Genomic DNA, 17,105 nt, shown 5'->3' with positions numbered 1-17,105 from the left:
ACATTCAACACTCATTGTGTGTCTGGAGTTGGCTATTGGGTATCACTGAATGACTATGCCTGTCAAGGATGCTCCCTTCATACTAATAATGATACAATCACCTGTTAATAATTAACCTATTTACCTGTGGAATGTAACAAACAGGTGTTTGTTTGTTTGTCTGAGCATTACATGACTTTTGCAGGTTTTTGTTGCACCCCCTGTTGATAAAATAAGTACTCATAAAAAATTTGCCCAATTATGCTCTAGTTTTGGACCAGCATAACAGAAAGAACTGTACTAAGGCAGCTACTTTGAAGCATAGCTTTGCAATGAAATTTGTACACAGCATGCTACTCTATACTTCTCATAGTAAAGAGCAAAATCACTCAACATTTACAAGCATTCTATTGCCACATCTTTTAAGAAATATTACTAAGAGTAAAGAGCAACTATTTAAAAAAGTTGACCTGGGTGAGAAAAAGTAGATAAAGATAACCTCATCCACTCAAGACAAGTTGCAAGACATCACCCGGCAACACTTCCCCTTCCCACAGGTCTCACCTCAGTATACCTAAACCCACAAAAAATTCTCAGAGAAAATTTCTTTTCACACACCTTTTTGCTCTCATCTCAATCGACCACCAATATTCATTTCTTTCTATAGATTTTTTTTTTCTCTTTACTTCATGCCAAGTTCCCCAGCCCCTTTATCTGCCACTCCCTCTCAGCATCTAGTTTTACCACTGTATAACTGTAGCACATCCATATGTCAGACCTATTCTCAGGGTATTTCTACCATCAGATATGACACATCATCCATCAGTCTCACCGGCAGCATTGCTTCCAACATGGACACTCCATCACTAGGCCACTTTCAGAGGGGGGTCGGTAGTGGCCCACTCCCATTCCCCACACACACATGCGCACACACGCACACATACACACACGTGCACAAGCTTTTTTTGCCTGCAGAGGTTTCTTTCTTGGATATAACAACTTGCTGGGGAAACCCCTCTCCAACACACATCACAAGGCTTCATTGGGGCAAAATAAATCATCCAGTCGACAGGCAGTAAAAGAGATGGTTTGACAGCCCCACATCCATGCAGCCTCTGCTTCTTATAAAGTTAGGAGAAAGACTGGTTTATAAGAACCAAAGCAAGTGCAAGAGTGTGTCATACCATGTCTTTGGAAGACAGTGGATTCTGGTGCCCTCGGATGAGAATTCACTGTCACCACACCCCTTAAAAACAACCACAGCAATAAACAATGACAACTGCCATCATGCTTCACTTACAATGCTAATTACTGAACACATACCTATGACAATTTTTCCAAAATGCGAAATAGCTTGCAGTGAAAAAGAGAGAGATCTTTTAATAACCAAATAACTCAGATAAACAGTTCAATACTGTTGCTTTATGTAACCTGCTGTCAGATCAAAAAAAAAGGTGTTCTGTCATTTTTGATTGTAACTTTAACTGCACAACATAGTGTTTCCAGATCTAAGTTTTATAATGGTAAATATATATAAATAAACAACTAAACACTTTCATGAATGTGGTGTGGAGCAAATTGTGATACAACATCTACAACCTCTCAAAAATCACAAGCATTGCAGCTTGCATGCACAATGTCCACCAAGGACATTAAGTCATTACAAATCCATTAAGTAATTACAGTCATCCTTATTACTAGTTACACTGGCTGTCTTGCCCTCTACTGCCAGTGCTTGTTTTCTTGACGCTGCTTCTTCTTTCCAGACCCAGTCCTGTCCTACAATGCTTTTGCAGTTGAGCAAGAAAGTCAGGATGCTTACCTTAACCCTGACCTAACGTACTGTAACAGAGCACGACAGCATACATTAAATTCATTATATAAAATCTAAAAAACAGAGCTGACTTTTTCACTTAACGTAAAACAATTTAGCCCACTTGGATACAGGGACAGGTGTAGAAGGACAATAATTTGTTTGATTTGCGCTCAAAACTTACTTAAGCTCTTGCTCTTGTAGCATAGATTCCCCTATATTTGGGCACTGGGAAAAACAGTAATTTAAAGGTAAAACTATCTTTTATTCCAAGTACCTTTTTAATTGATTGAGTTATATATGACTTGTCAGGAAACAAATATAATAGCAGACTAGCTGTCTGACTCCTCGTGGTCCTCATGTAAATGGTGTAGGTGCTGGGCTAGTATATTTAGTACATGTGACATGGCATTTAAGTGATGCAACCTCCCATCACTTGTTTCTCATTTTTGATCCACCAAGTGAGGGTACGAGGCGTAAGGGGAAATCTCCACACTAACCACGAGTGATTCGTGCTCCACCTAGCATTTAATCACTCTATGGAAGACTGCACACCAACAAAATACATCTTTGTTACATGTGTCTGTGGCTGTGCATGATGGTGCATTGTTGTCTTATTTGTTTTTATTTATTTTCTATGTTGATGACATGCAGATTTGTTTGTGTGTATGTTCCCTAAAACATATTTGTGCTTGTCTGTACAATGTGGTCTTATTGTGTGCCAGTGTGCCCCACAAAGCACAACAAGACTGGAATCTGTTATGTTGTGCAGCACTGCTGTGGTCCAATGAGTGATTAGGTCAGTAACCAAAAAACCTTGAGTCAAACATGTTGGGTAAGAGAACCTAACACAGAAGATTAACGTGAAAAAGAGAGAGAAAAGGCGGAAAAATTCTGAAGGGCTATGGCATATATAAAGGCATATTTCATTTCACACAAAATACACAGCAGACACATGCACTCTCACACACATATCTAGAGAGCCATCAGAGCAAGGTCGAGCCTGACAGCAGGCAGATGAAGAGCCACTTAGGAGACCTGTCTCTTGTCTTTATCCTGTACCTCCCCTTTGAGAGCTCTATGTTCAAAGAGTCTATTGATAGGGAATAAACGATGAAGTCATAGTCTCAGTGTCAGGTGGAAGAGAAATTAATGGAATAAGCGTTAAGGTAGGGTAGAAAAGTAGGACATAATTGTGTAAGATTACAATTAATCACAGAATTAGTGGAGAATTAATCATGTTAGTAGTCATTGGGGGTTGCTGCCTCATCAAAATGCCATAAACCAGCTTGAAGACTTAAGTAACGCACATAAGACATAATTACAACTAATGTCAGAGAGAAAGAAAAGAAATTAGAGAGTGGAAAAAGGCAGTAACATAAGCTTACCCAATAAATTGCATGCTAATGCATGCAATGCACCAACTACAGTACAATGGAGTACAGAAATTCATATTAAGTACAATTTAGAGAATAAAACTGAAACGAGAAAACAGAATAAATCATGTTTGACCGCAACATAAAACCCTAAACCAACCTTCCACCACACCCAAGGTACGCAATGGGCAAACAAATTACAGTAAGGAATGAATGCTTTATATCATCAGAGCTTTACGGAGGGATTGGAGATTCTGTGTGTGTGTGTTCAATATTGTTGATTCTGCTCCACAGAGTAGGCCTATCACCTCTGAAAACACTGGAGACCCACTGGTTCAGTGCAGATTATAAATATGCATGGAAATCAATACATATTTGGCAGCGGGGGAGAGAAAAATTGAGAAAAACACAGGAAGAGAGCAGAGGCCCTGGAATGTTCATCTTCATTTATTACAGTCATTTATTCTCTTTCTCTCTCTTCCCTCGGCTGCACATGTGCACATACTTGCTTCACTACCTATGCACGTTCACACACACACACACACACACACACTGACTCAGGCAAAGCGATACATATACACAGCAGGAGAGAGGGAGAGAAAGAATATGTCCAGATCAGCAAATTATCCATTCTTTTCTCTTCGACAGTCCCCGTGGGGCTGTGCAGTGTGTAATAGCAAGTGCACTCCTCTGACGATTAGCTAGGCTGTATATTTGTCATTTCAGGTCCATAGGGGAGGCCAGGGAGCAGTCCAAGACACAGGTCCATTCATCCATTGACTCCCCTTCCAGATGTTATCAGCAAAATCCACAATTTAACACAAGTCAGATTATCTACTAAATTCCGAAAAATAAAAACTATAGAAGTGTGAATGCAAAATTATTAAAGAACCTTTAAAAGGAATCTTTTATTTGCAGTGTATCATCCTTAGCTGCAGAGCTAATATCCTTGAAGCCAGGACCAATTTTAAACCAAGGTCTAGCAGCAGTCATGTGGGTTTTGGAGAGGTTTTTAAAAAAAAAAAAAAAAAAAAAAAAAAAATCAATTCCCTACAGTTCAGAGTAGTGGCTTCCATGTACTTAGAATAACGATATTTAGCCTGTCTTTATCATCATCTTACTTCTGAATATTTACCTAAACTGATGATGATGATGTCAGGGAAACCAAGTGCTCATCAACTCACTTCATGATCTGCCTCAGTCTGGACCACACACACCAACAACATCTGGACCACCAACCCAACAAGTACACATATGCATTAATCAATGACCTGGACCCAAACTGCAAACCCTGCAAAGCTAAAAGTTCCTGGTAAAAACCTTCTTGCTCAGGGTTTTTTCTGCATGTTAATTTTGGTTGTGGCCGCCAACGCCGATTTCCAGGCCGCCGCCACTTAAAATGGTCTATTTTGGCAAGAACTAATGCAATATAATCATTCCACAACTTCATCAGTTTACATAGGTGCACAGCGGATTTGTACAGTGGTGTGTTTGCGTGAGGCATATTTAACAGTCAGTATGGACAGAGAGACTCTTGCTTGCTTTAAGAACACAGTGTTAGGTCTACATATTTGCAGAGGGAATTATTTTTACAAGAGATTATGATCGAACAGATATAAATGTGTGGGACCTTAACAGATTTTCCTAATCAAACCAAAAGCCAAATCAAAATTGAGCACAGTAGCCCTGATGAGAAAGCTGCTTGTTGTGTGAGAGAGGTAGGAGATGGAAGGAGAAGGTGGAAACTGGATCATTGCAACATGTTTCTGTAAATTATAACAACTTACTCAGAAGGCCACTTTGTCATTTTATAACCTGCTGCACCCAAAACCCACAATTTTCTAAGATCATCCGAACCACCCAACTCGGGTGGGTCAACCAATGAATCACTACTATGAGGGACACAAAGGAAATGATACTTTTGCTTGTGGGACTAAAATAGTTACAAAAATCTGTAAATTAACAACACTTCCTTACTAAGAGAGTAGTGATATCATGTTGGAAATTTCACTATGCGTAAGTAAGTATTACAGCTCCTAAATATTTGATTTTTTGGTGATAATGTGATATCTATCTATCAAAACCAATTACTGATTCTGTCACTGCCCACAAGCTTATGTCAACAGTAGACAGACAGAAGAGACTCTATACCCATTTCGAGTCTGTGATTGTTAAGTAAGGAGTATACATTCTAACTGGTTCTACTTGTGATACTGTAAATCTTTTGATTAGCATTCATGCATGCATGTGTCTAGTGTACACAGCCACTTAAACAATCCATTTTGTAACTGGGCCACCTAAAAATGGGCTTTAAAGTCTCCATGACATGAAAAATAGCCTTCATTTTACTCATTTTACTAGTTTTAAACTTGTGTCCTCAAGTTAAGTGATCATTTACAGATGCCAAATGTATGTAAAATATAGGGCTGCACATAACAATTATTTTTTATAGATTAATCTATCAATTATTTTTTCAATTAATTGATTAATCCATCGATTATTTTTTGTATTTATCGAACTATTATTTTTTTCTTACACAATTAATATAACAATGAAATTTACAAAAAATAACATTTTAAAACTTGTCATACACTGCAGGGCATTATTACCCAACAAAAAATAGCCCAGTCTTAACTGGCAATCTGTGTTTTACAGTCTGATATAAAGTCTCTCCAAAATAAAATGAATGCAAGAGCTTGTTCAACTCAAGTAAAAGGAATGTAGTGCAATTTACATTTAGCAATCCAACAGAAAAATAAATAAAACAATGTAAAATACAAGTCACTTTCAGGAGGAGTAACAAAACAGTTACTCTTTGTTACAGTAAACAACAGACCTTAAAATCTAGCAGTCCAACAAAACATCTTACAGTAAAATTAGTGCAATTTGAATAACACTCTAAATTTCTCTAACAGAAATAATTATAACGAGTACATTCTTTCTGCATCAAAATAGTCCAGCCTTAACTGGACTTAACTTAAGACATACCGCTGCCTGCTGCCTGCAACCGTTAGCAACAGGTTGCAAAACATCTGCGTGGTGTTGGCTCAAATGGTTACGTAGGTTTGTTGTAATGTTGCAGTGTTTTAACACTGACTCACGAGGCTCACACACCACGTAACTACTATCGACTCTGTGTAATGAATAAACAACAGACATTGTTTGGGGGTCAAGCGGGGCCTCTGAACAACGTCAATCTCACTCCAGCGGGACTCACACTGCCCCAACAGGAGCAGGACATCATTACAACGGAAATAATCGATTTCATAATTTTCTGAATCGATATTGAATTGCCAAAAAACATATTGCAATGCATTAATGAATTGATTTTTTTTACCCAGCCCTATTATCAGAGTACTTTTTCATTAAAATCCCTGTCTTTTCTCTTTCTGTAAAACAGTTTCAAATGTTTGATCACTCATCCTTGGCTTAGGGACATTTCTAACAGAACATCCAATCAAATTAAACTTTTGGTGACTAGCGAGCCACACCTGTCATAAACTGCACTTCATCTTTTGTGGGTTGTAATAGCTAACAGAGTAATATGGAGAGAAATAGAACGTGTTTGGATATTAGTGGGCTAGACCTTTGTTTTCATTTCTAAAACAATATGCCTTGAGAGATTGCAGTAGTATAGTCTTGGACGAGAAGAATAGATCTTAGCTCTTTATTTGTTTTTTTTATGATTAATAATAACAGTCCTACTTGTCTTGCTTCAGCGCCTCTCCACCAATCATTCAGTGTACAATTTGCTGTATTTCTGTCCATCAAACACCACAACATGGGCTCAAAGTGTGCCCAAATGACCTCTTTGCAACATTAACATTTGACAACAGACAGTATAAATGCACGTTTGTGATATTACAACTTATCTTTGTTTAGTAATTGGTGACACTGGGTGGTGGTAATATAGCCCAAGGGGTCATTTGATACTGTAATGATAGCAGGTTCTCATAGAGGCTAGATCATTGTCGCTCTTCCCTATCAGTCATTTCTTAATAGTCAAGTCCCTTCTTTCATGGTGCGGTACTTGTTAGATTGGATGCTGAATTACATGTTTGCCATATAAAAATAAATTGTAATGTGGTTAAGAATAAATTGTGGCCAAAATTAGTGGTGTTCTGTTATTAATGATACAACCTTACTTCCTTTCAATACACTTTTCACTGAAAGCTCTCTTTCTTTACGATATTTGTGTTTCTATAAACAGCTGTTCATTGCAAAGAAAAGTAGTTGTTAGGACTTTCACTCACTTTGTATCCTGTTATATTTATGTAAATAATGCCACCAGTTAACAAGGGAAACTACTGTCTGTGTTAATGGCAGAGGTTGTAATGACTTCTTGTCATTATGAGAGATAAATATGTCCCCTGATTATTGTTCTTTATTGTCTATGTTGTGAACCCTGCTCTGTAATGGACATTAATTTATAGTAAAGCCAGCACAATGGTCTCTTGGATAATAATATACGCATTGTGGCATCTATGTACATGTATCTGATTAATTTAGTGTGCTTTCTGGGAGCACTTGGGTATATTCCTCTGTCTAATGAACAATTCACTTTCTCCCACTCTATCTCTCCTTTCCCATTTTGTCTTTCATCCATTTCTTCCTCTCCCTGTCTTTGCTTTCTCATTTTTCCTTTCACTTATGTTCTGTTACATTTTCTCATTTTTTCTCTCATGTCCTCTTATCCTATCTTTAAATTTCTATCTTCCACTAACCACCTCTCCTTCTCTCTATCTCTGGTCTCTTAATAAGCTCTAATGCATGCAAGCCATTGGCTTTTAATGTGTGCTCCATATAGACCAAACGGGTGCATCATTAATCTAAACCCCTTGCAGTGCTAGCTGTGTGTAATGGTAACTGGATAACACATTGTTTCCTGTGTGAGCCAGGGCATCCATATTATCTACCGTCACTCCTTAATAAATTACACCTGGAGATGTGGCATTTTGTCTCTGTGTGCCAAAGCATTGTGTTGCTGGACTTCCCTGGTGGATGAATGAATATAACACAAGCCTGTTCTCTAATTACCCCCTCTACTCTCTTGCTAACACCCACACATACTTTCAATCTCTCTCTCTTAGGTTTTCACCAGCTTACACATGCAGAATAGACTTAATAAAATTACCTAAATATTATAGAAAAATTTTGCCAAAAACCAAGTTGGGGCCTATGCTCCAAACATGGGTGTTTTCTAGGGGCCCATTACAAGAGATAGCACCACAAAAAGGGTTTTTTTTTTTTTTACCAAGACATAGATTATTTCCTGCCGGGAATGTGCCCCCAAAACCAGATATCTTAAGAAAAAAAAAACACAATCTTCTCACTTGGTTTTCAAAAGCCAAGTGGATTTTGTGCTTAAACATAATGACATGTCAACCACAGCGTTGTTGAAACATAAAGCTTCAACATATCTGTTACACAATAACGTGCATATGTAATGTATTCTTTAGCAGAAACGTACAATGTCCAACCTCTACTTTTAAACACACATTGAAAAGTGCAACAGTTTTGGCACTGTTAAAGGGCACCTTTGACATAAGCCAGCTGTTAAACCCTTCTTCAAGTCTTTGCACTAAGCCAGGCTAAACATGTCTTGGACCAGTCCCTCAACTAAACGCACAGTAATAAAATTGATATTGATCCCATCTAACTCTCAGTAAGACAGCAGTCTATTTCCCAAAATGAGAAGTCCTGAGAAGACATTGTGAAGGGCATTATGTTAAAACCTGCAGTGCTTACTGTGATCTAAGCAGATTTTGTAATAGGCTCTTTAACCTTGCACTCTTTACAGTGTTTCATTTGTCCCCAGGCTCATCACAGAAATATTCTCATCAGCCATGTCATCTAACCACATCACTCCCTAGAAATAAATAAAGAATTATAAAACACCATCTGGAAGAATTTGGTTCTCAAAGTGACCCCCGTGAGATGGGAAAAACAACTTTTTTTTAAACTTACATCTGCCTGGTTATTTGTTTCTCTCGGTCTTAAAAAAAAAAAAAAAAGATTATCCTTTCTCTGTTTCCCCATCACCTCTCTACCACTGCCTTATTTCAAGGTGTGTAAGGAACCTTTTTTCTTTACTTGCAAACAGCACCCTGTGGTTTTATTTATGTGGGGTTTAGTAAAATATAGGGTTACAGCCCCATGGTAGTCCCAAAATGGGGTAACTGCTTATTAATCTCTGTCAAATTCACAGTTAGACATCTGGAGAACACACACACACACACACACACACACACACACACACACACACACACACACACACACACACACACACACATTTCTTATTCAGACTTCCGTAGATTAAACACAAGCACACACCTGGACAGAGAGACTCAGTCAGCTCTAGTTTTTGACAGAAAAGAAAGAAACAATACAAATTCTAATGATTTAAAGCTAAATAATTTCAAAGTCTTGATGCTTTGGTAATATTGAACTAATTTTGCAAAATTGCAATTGTTTATATAGAATTAGAATTACTGGGGTTGAGTTGGCAGAGGGGGGATCTTCTAACTGACAAAAACCTGACAAGCCACCAGAGCATTTCTAACTACCATCTACTGAAAAGCATTTAAGCATTCATAAACCAGATATCTTGGTGCATTGCACCTACCATTATTTTTGAGCTGATACCAACATTTAAATATTAAATGTTAGATAATTATGGAGATTCTTTCACATTTTCTAAGAGCCTTATGTTTACAAAGGACATGCTTTTGTCACATAAACAGTGTCAAATTTACAAAAGCATTGAATGGAAAAAAGCATATGATCCTCACATTGAGGTTTTGCCTGTTTATTGTTTGATAAATTATCTTACCATATCGTCATTCATTTAATGTTAGCGTTCCATTTATCAACTCAATGACTAATGAATTATTTCAGAACTAACAGTGAGATCTGACATTGATCACTAGCAACCACAAGTATCAAACACATGAAGACAGAAGATGCCATCTCACCTCTCTAAATACACATACACAACCTCCAGTCAACTGCATTACTATATGGAGTTACTTTATCTCGCAAACACACTGTTCTCTTTGGTCCCTCTCCAGTGAACACACACATAGAAACACACACACGCACACCACAATGACACAATTTGTTGTACTAAGGCCAAGTCCAGGGATAGCCTGAGGATTGGGAACAGTTGGCTGCCACATTTGGCTGGTTCCACACTGTTAGTCAGATATGGGCTCAAGTGTACAGGGGGAATAGGCTTTTAAATGATACCTACCCCACAGACTGTGCACTCACATGTTTATGCACTGTATGCAAATGTGAAAGAGACACACACATACTGTACATGCATATGTTTATACATATGTGTGTGTAAAGGACTGCGTTGTGTGTGTGTGTGTTTGTGTTTGTGTGTGTGTGTGTGTGTGTGTGTGTGCAACCACTTGCATTTGCTTCTGTCATTATTTGACAAGTTCTTTCCTGAACATAAGCAAGCTGTCCTGTCCAACTGCTCCATTACGCCTGCTGGTTTAAAATGTGCGTGTGTGTACTCATGCAAGCTTAATTTCCTAACTCTTGCATCCTCTCGTTCACGGCGTCTTTTTTGTAATAGATCTGTTAGGCATTTCAAAGAAAATGAAAATGTGTGTTAATGTTTACTGCTTTGCAGCTACCACTATCATTAGTGGAATCTCTAACGTGTTGTTAAGACATACTTTGGCCCACAGCATGCTCACATCTCCACGTTATTACCTTGCTTCATTTGAATACTGCGTTGCTATACATAGCCATCTTTTGTGTTGGTCCAGATCACAGCATTTATTTTTACTTCTCACCCCCATTCATCCTTGGTTCACTGCCACATCTTATACACACTGTGAATACAACTTAGGATTTTTGCTGTTACAACATGAATAAACCATATATTGTACCTCTTGTTTTGGTGTCTCTTCAAACGTTCCTACTCAGACAGACCACTGTTTTTTGTATCTTACAGATCACTTTCTTAGCATGAGTTTTTAGCTTGGCTCCATTACCTACTTTGTAATTCCTACTAAATTGGAGTGCATGCTATAAACCATCAGGCAGCAACCTGATGACTGTCCAACATTTGGGACAAGACTGGATTTATATCACTGCCATCAGTTTAAAAAATATATATTGAGATTTTAAAGACTTCAGTGGGTATTTAAAGAAATTACCAAAACATACCCTGAAAAATGAATAGTCAGAAGCTTCCACAGTCAAATTCTTTTCTTTCAAATTCAGTCTTTTAAAATTCTGCATGATAGTAATGAAATTTTACTTAGTAAGTGAAATGTGCATAACATTTGATCATTTTCTTTGTACAGTAGTGGTGCTCAGTCTCTTTGTTCGGCTTTGTTAGGCTCTTTATTGTGCGATACTGTATGAGGAAGGTGTTTAATTGTCCCATTTAGAAAGCTTGACCTTGCTGGAATCTAATTAATTAGTGTGGTATGAAGGTTAATTAGTAACGAAGGATGTCCATGCATCATAAAGCCCCTTGTCTTAACCCACTGTGGCAGTCGGGCAGAAAAACAGTCATCAGTCATCCCCTCAGTGAGAAACATCTTAAGTGATACCCACACATTTACATCCGAGTTCATTTCTGTCCAGCTCTTGTTCACTGAACCCTTCTGCCATGAAAGGCAAAGGATCTACCAGGTGGGATTCTGTATTTGAATAATCAATGAGTTAATGGGATGTCCCATTGTGTTTGATGGATGAGGTTTGTGATGTAGAAGGTGAAAACTGCAGCCATATCGGCTGCATAAAGCAACACATAAATGTAAAATATAGCAATAAGATGTGAACATTTTTAGATACTATCATTTAAACTAAAACTGCATTTATTGTAGGGCTGCACCTAACAATTATTGTTTTATTGATTAATCTATCAATTTCTTTTATTAATCTATCGATTATTTTTTTTATTAAGCAATTAATATAACAACACATTTACCAAATATAACATCTTAAAACACTGCAGGGCATTATTTCCCAACAAAAAATAGCCCAGTCTTAACTGGTTATGTGTGCTCTACAGTCTGATATAAAGTCTCTCCAAAATAAAATTAATACAAGAGCTTGTTCCACTCAAGTAAAAGAAATGTTGTGCAATTTACATTTAGCAATCCAACAGAAAAATAAATATAACAATGTAAAATACAAGTCACTTTCAGGAGGAGTAACAAAACAGTCACTCTTTGTTACAGTAACAAACCTCAAATCTAACAGTCAGATGCCAAATGTATGTAAAATATAGGGCTGCACCTAACGATTATTATTTATCGATTAATCTATCAATTATTTTTTTGATTAATCGATTAATCTATCAATTATTTTTTGTATTTATCTAACTATTATTTTTTTCTTACACAATTAATATAACAACAAATTTACAGAAAATAACATTTTAAAACTTGTCATACACTGCAGGGCATTATTACCCAACAAAAAATAGCCCAGTCTTAAATGATATATGATATAAAGTCTCTCCAAAAGAAAATGAATGTAAGAGCTTGTTCCACTCAAGTAAAAGAAATGTAGTGCAATCTACATTTAGCAATCCAACAGAAAAATAAATAAAACAATGTAAAATACAAGTCACTTGAATAACACTATAAGTTTTCTATAATAGAAATAATTAAAACTTGTACATTCTTTCTGCATCAAAATAGTCCAGCCTTAACTGGGCCTTAAGACATACAGCTGCCTGCTGATATGAGTGCTGTATTTTCATATTTATAAGCACACATTCCTCTCATTTCTGAAGTTATACAAGCTCACCAACAACAATCCCATCCTGTAAATGATTCAAAATAAAATGCATTGTATCAGCAACTAATGTCATTCTGTCTACAGAGACACAGTCAGATATCTTTTGTTTTGAAAGGCAGGCAACGAAGTTGAAGTAAAACAAACATCTTTGTATTTATTCATCTCTGTGACAGAGAGAGACTTTAAACTGCAGTATAAAGTGGTATAGAGTCATTATAATCATTCAGTTTGTCAGCAGTCTATTCCTGCTGACAAATGCGAGCGTCACGTGTACAAAAAACGGTTTCTCTAGATGTGCTGCAGCTGAGACGCACCCTGACAAGCACTGCTCAGGCGCTCATATTATCTAACTTGATAACATGAGCGCCGAAACAAAAACAACACGATCTGCACGTTACGTGAACCGATGTATTTACATAATCGATTACGTCACCCCAGCCCTAATTTATTGGACATGCTAGACAGAAAATGGGGCCAGTTCGTCCAAGGCATTTCTTTTTAAGTTAATTGCTAATTTTGGGAAATCCTCTTAATTGCCTTCCTTAAATGATCATGAGTGATCTTTTGAGCTGATGATAGATTTGTTACATTTCGATTTGGTTTGCTGTCAAACTTGAAACTAAGATAAGCTAAGCAGCTGCTGGCTGTGGCTACATAGTAGATGTACAAATGAAAAAGTTATAGAATAGTTATTGGATCATTGCTTTTGTTGAGTTCCATAATCACTCCTGGTCACACATCCTCAGACTGGATTAAAAAGGTGGCTTATCAGCAGCAGTCTGAGAATGTAAATCCTGATTGCTTTAATGGGTGAAGTAGAGCTATCAGGGTAATAGAAACCAGTCGGGGTTCTTTTAATATTTATAAGTTCGACTAGCCACGTTGACATCACAGACATTTGTTATTATTTCTGTATGTCATGATGTGTAAATAAGCTTCCAAAATGAAAAGGTTATTATGACATGATTGTAAGATTTCATGGCTAGCTACCCATGGCTTTTAAATCATGAGTGAACTTCATGGGTGGTGGTGGCAGCAGGCTGTGTATGCTAACCACACAGGTCCATTCATGAAGCTGTAATTGACTGTCAAGTAGTGAGGAAACAACTGTGTTGTAAACAGGGCTCTAACCGCTTTTTGTGGAATCAATGTTAATAAGGTTTGAATACACAGACCTATCGCTAAAATACAAATAGGGACAAACAAAACAATAGCAAAGTAATTGGCATGGTAAGGAATAGTTAGTGAAAGCTAGCCTTCTGGATAGTCAGCTGGAATAGAAATATGTTTTATGTGGGCAATAAAGCCATGACTATTTACAATGTCATACAAAAATATACTGTGCATTGTTTATGGGAGTGTACATACAGTATTGCTGTGCAATACACAAGCTGATGCATCTACTGCTCAATTTAGCATCTTGGTTTTAATGTATTAAACTACTACAATAATAAAACTGTGTTCGCAGATTGTAAAGTCAAAATCATTTTACTTCCGTTGCAAGTGACAAAGTTGATGGCAATCATGAACTTTAGTGCATTTGATTCATCCAGAAGGTTTGCAAGAAAGTCGGGTACTAAAGCTAAGCCTTCTTCATCCTTATCTCCATTTTTTCCTCGCCTTTAAAGCTTCTCCACTAAGGAAAACACTTTGTCAGTTGAATGAAATAGAGCCTCTCTTAACTGACATTAATTCTTGTAGTGTAGCAGGCACATGAACACTGTTGTTCCGGAATAAATGTTTCTTTTCATTTGAAATATACTGTGCTGGTGATTTTACATCTTTAGTCTTAGTTTTTCCAGTATCAGTGTTTTACCCTCTTTTTCTAAACTCCAGTCAAGCTCTCCCAGGGCTTTTTTTTTTTTAACTCCGGGGCCTTGTTATGTTCAGTTAGGACTTTAAGGCAGCCATTTGTAAGCCCTTACATCCCACAGGGAACCATCCTCAAAAGCCACTACCTCATGCTTTTCATATGATTCTGCAATCAAAACCTTGGAGAAAAAAAAATGCTCAAGGAGAGGTGGCTCTCAAAGTGCTGAGATCTGCAGTTTTCCATCTATGTGTGGAGTGGTAATTGACAGGAAAGGTAGGTGAGAGGAAATCAGGACAGAAGGGGCCTTTTATTACTGTCACACGTGTAGGTTTGCAAGCCTGTCACTGAGTCTGTATTGTGAGTCTATGATGGTGTATTCAGAGCAGGGAATATGAGATTCCAGAGCGTGTGGATGGATTCCCTGTCTGTCATGGCATCTGTACTGTTCATAGTAACTCTGATTAGGATATATCCAAGAACAGAGGATTTATAGTGGTGTGACAAGGACAACATATCAAGTAGCACAACTGATGGTGCTTTCTATGTAGTTTGTGCATCCTGTATGTTTGTGGTATACATAGAGGCAAATAATATGCAATATTATTTTTTTCATGTGGTTGACACATTTTTGGCTTTTTCAAAAAACACCTGAGCTGCTCTTAAGTCTTTTATATCATGAGGAATCAATGCAACTTAGCGGTCTTAACTAGGTTATAACAAACGCTATTGCCATGCTCTTGAATTATTCAATCCAATAAAGCTGGAAGCAAAGATTACTACCACATTTTGTATTCTAATGATGGCATATCCCTAATACTCATTTTCCCTTGGTTCTATTTAAAGCAAAGTTGTTGACACAGCATATATAGCTTTCAAAAACTCCTCTGAAAAACATCCTCCCCCTATTCTGTCTGTGAAATAGCAGAAAGAGAAAAGAATTTTAAGGCTACTGGATTCTACTACATATAGATATTTATTTATGTATTTATTTATATTGCCTATTATACAATATACAATAGACAGACATAGATAAACAGCTGGACTAAACAAAGTGTCAGTGGGCAATCATTCACACTTTCAAAACCCACATAACAGAATATATACTCACTTTTGCAACAGTATATAGTGAGGAAAAGACAGCAAATTTACGAATCTAGCAAAGTTAGAGACACCCCTTTATTGTCATTTTTGTCTTGGCACTCCTCCATCCACCCAGGAATCATGCAAGAATCATTTAGTATATGATGAATGACAAGGGTTACTTTCGAGCCAGAATTTTGATGGTTCAACTTCATCACTTTTTCAGTAATTGTGTTAATTTTGAAACTTAGTTAATAAATAATTCAGGTACAATGTACAGCAGAGTAAACTACTTAAACCTTAAAAAATGCGTCTCTCCTATATTCAGGCAACATACCCTCATACAACGGGTTCATATAAATCCAAGCCCCACATATGACTTTATGTACTCATAATAAAGGTACTTAGGTTAGGGTTAGGCAAGAAGAGTAACATGGGTTAGGTTTAGGAAAACAAACATTGTAATGGCATAATTTAAAATAAATCTATGTTCACTTGGCTTTACATGAGACATGAACACTGATCTCCTGGGGGAAAGTCCTGTGTTATTTGACCCATCCACCGACCCAACTTGCCTACTTCTGTGGACTTTCTGTGTCTATGCAACAGCCTTCTTTATCCTGTCGTCACATGATCATAGTCTTCCTGATAAAGTGGGACATACACAAATTACTGACTCATGATTTCATGTATTATATTCAAATTGCGGTGCGTTATTTTTGTGGGTAAAAGTTCGAACATTGAATGAGAACAGTCTGATTCAAAACATACGGAGGGTTAAACAATGTCAAACATTCTTGAATAGTTCATGTCCAAATTAAACTCTATCAGTAACATTTCAAATTCAAGTAGACCACTACAGAACAAAGTTATACTATAAACCAAGGCTTGTACCTTGTGTGAAGAATTACAGAAAGTGTAGTATGAAGTCTACACAATATCTACATCAGCCAGTATTTTTTCTAATATGTTCAAAACATTTTTGAAGAGTTCAGCATAGATCATAACTGCACACACAGGTGCACACTTGTAATTGTCAGCCGACTTACAATCACAGTCCAATGAGAGAGTGTGTGTGTGTGTGTGAGAGAGAGAGAGAGAGCGAGAGAGCGAGAGAGAGAGAGAGAGACTGACGTATGTGTACGTGGAAAGCAAAGGTAAGCCGAGGAATTGCAGAGGACTTGCAAGTCTTGCATGGCAATGAGAAAAGGGACACTAATTCTTTCATTTGATGTTCTGTAATTATGGTGTCCATAGCCCAGTCTGG

At 37.3% G+C, this 17,105-nt stretch overlaps 1 long non-coding RNA gene across 1 annotated transcript in view; it reads right to left on the bottom strand.

Moving 5' to 3' along the window:
- The window catches only part of LOC148188218 (uncharacterized), a 161,305-nt gene that overhangs the window by 124,553 nt on the left and 19,647 nt on the right, over positions 1-17,105 (bottom strand). The window lies entirely within an intron of this gene.

The sequence above is a fragment of the Plectropomus leopardus genome, chromosome 11 (assembly GCF_026936395.1).
Source record: "Plectropomus leopardus strain MGB_pleo_1.0 chromosome 11, ASM2693639v1, whole genome shotgun sequence".
Classification (NCBI taxonomy): Eukaryota; Metazoa; Chordata; class Actinopteri; order Perciformes; family Serranidae; genus Plectropomus; species Plectropomus leopardus.
The sequence above is the reverse complement of the archived record's forward strand: the minus strand, read 5'-3'. Positions and strand labels throughout refer to the sequence as shown.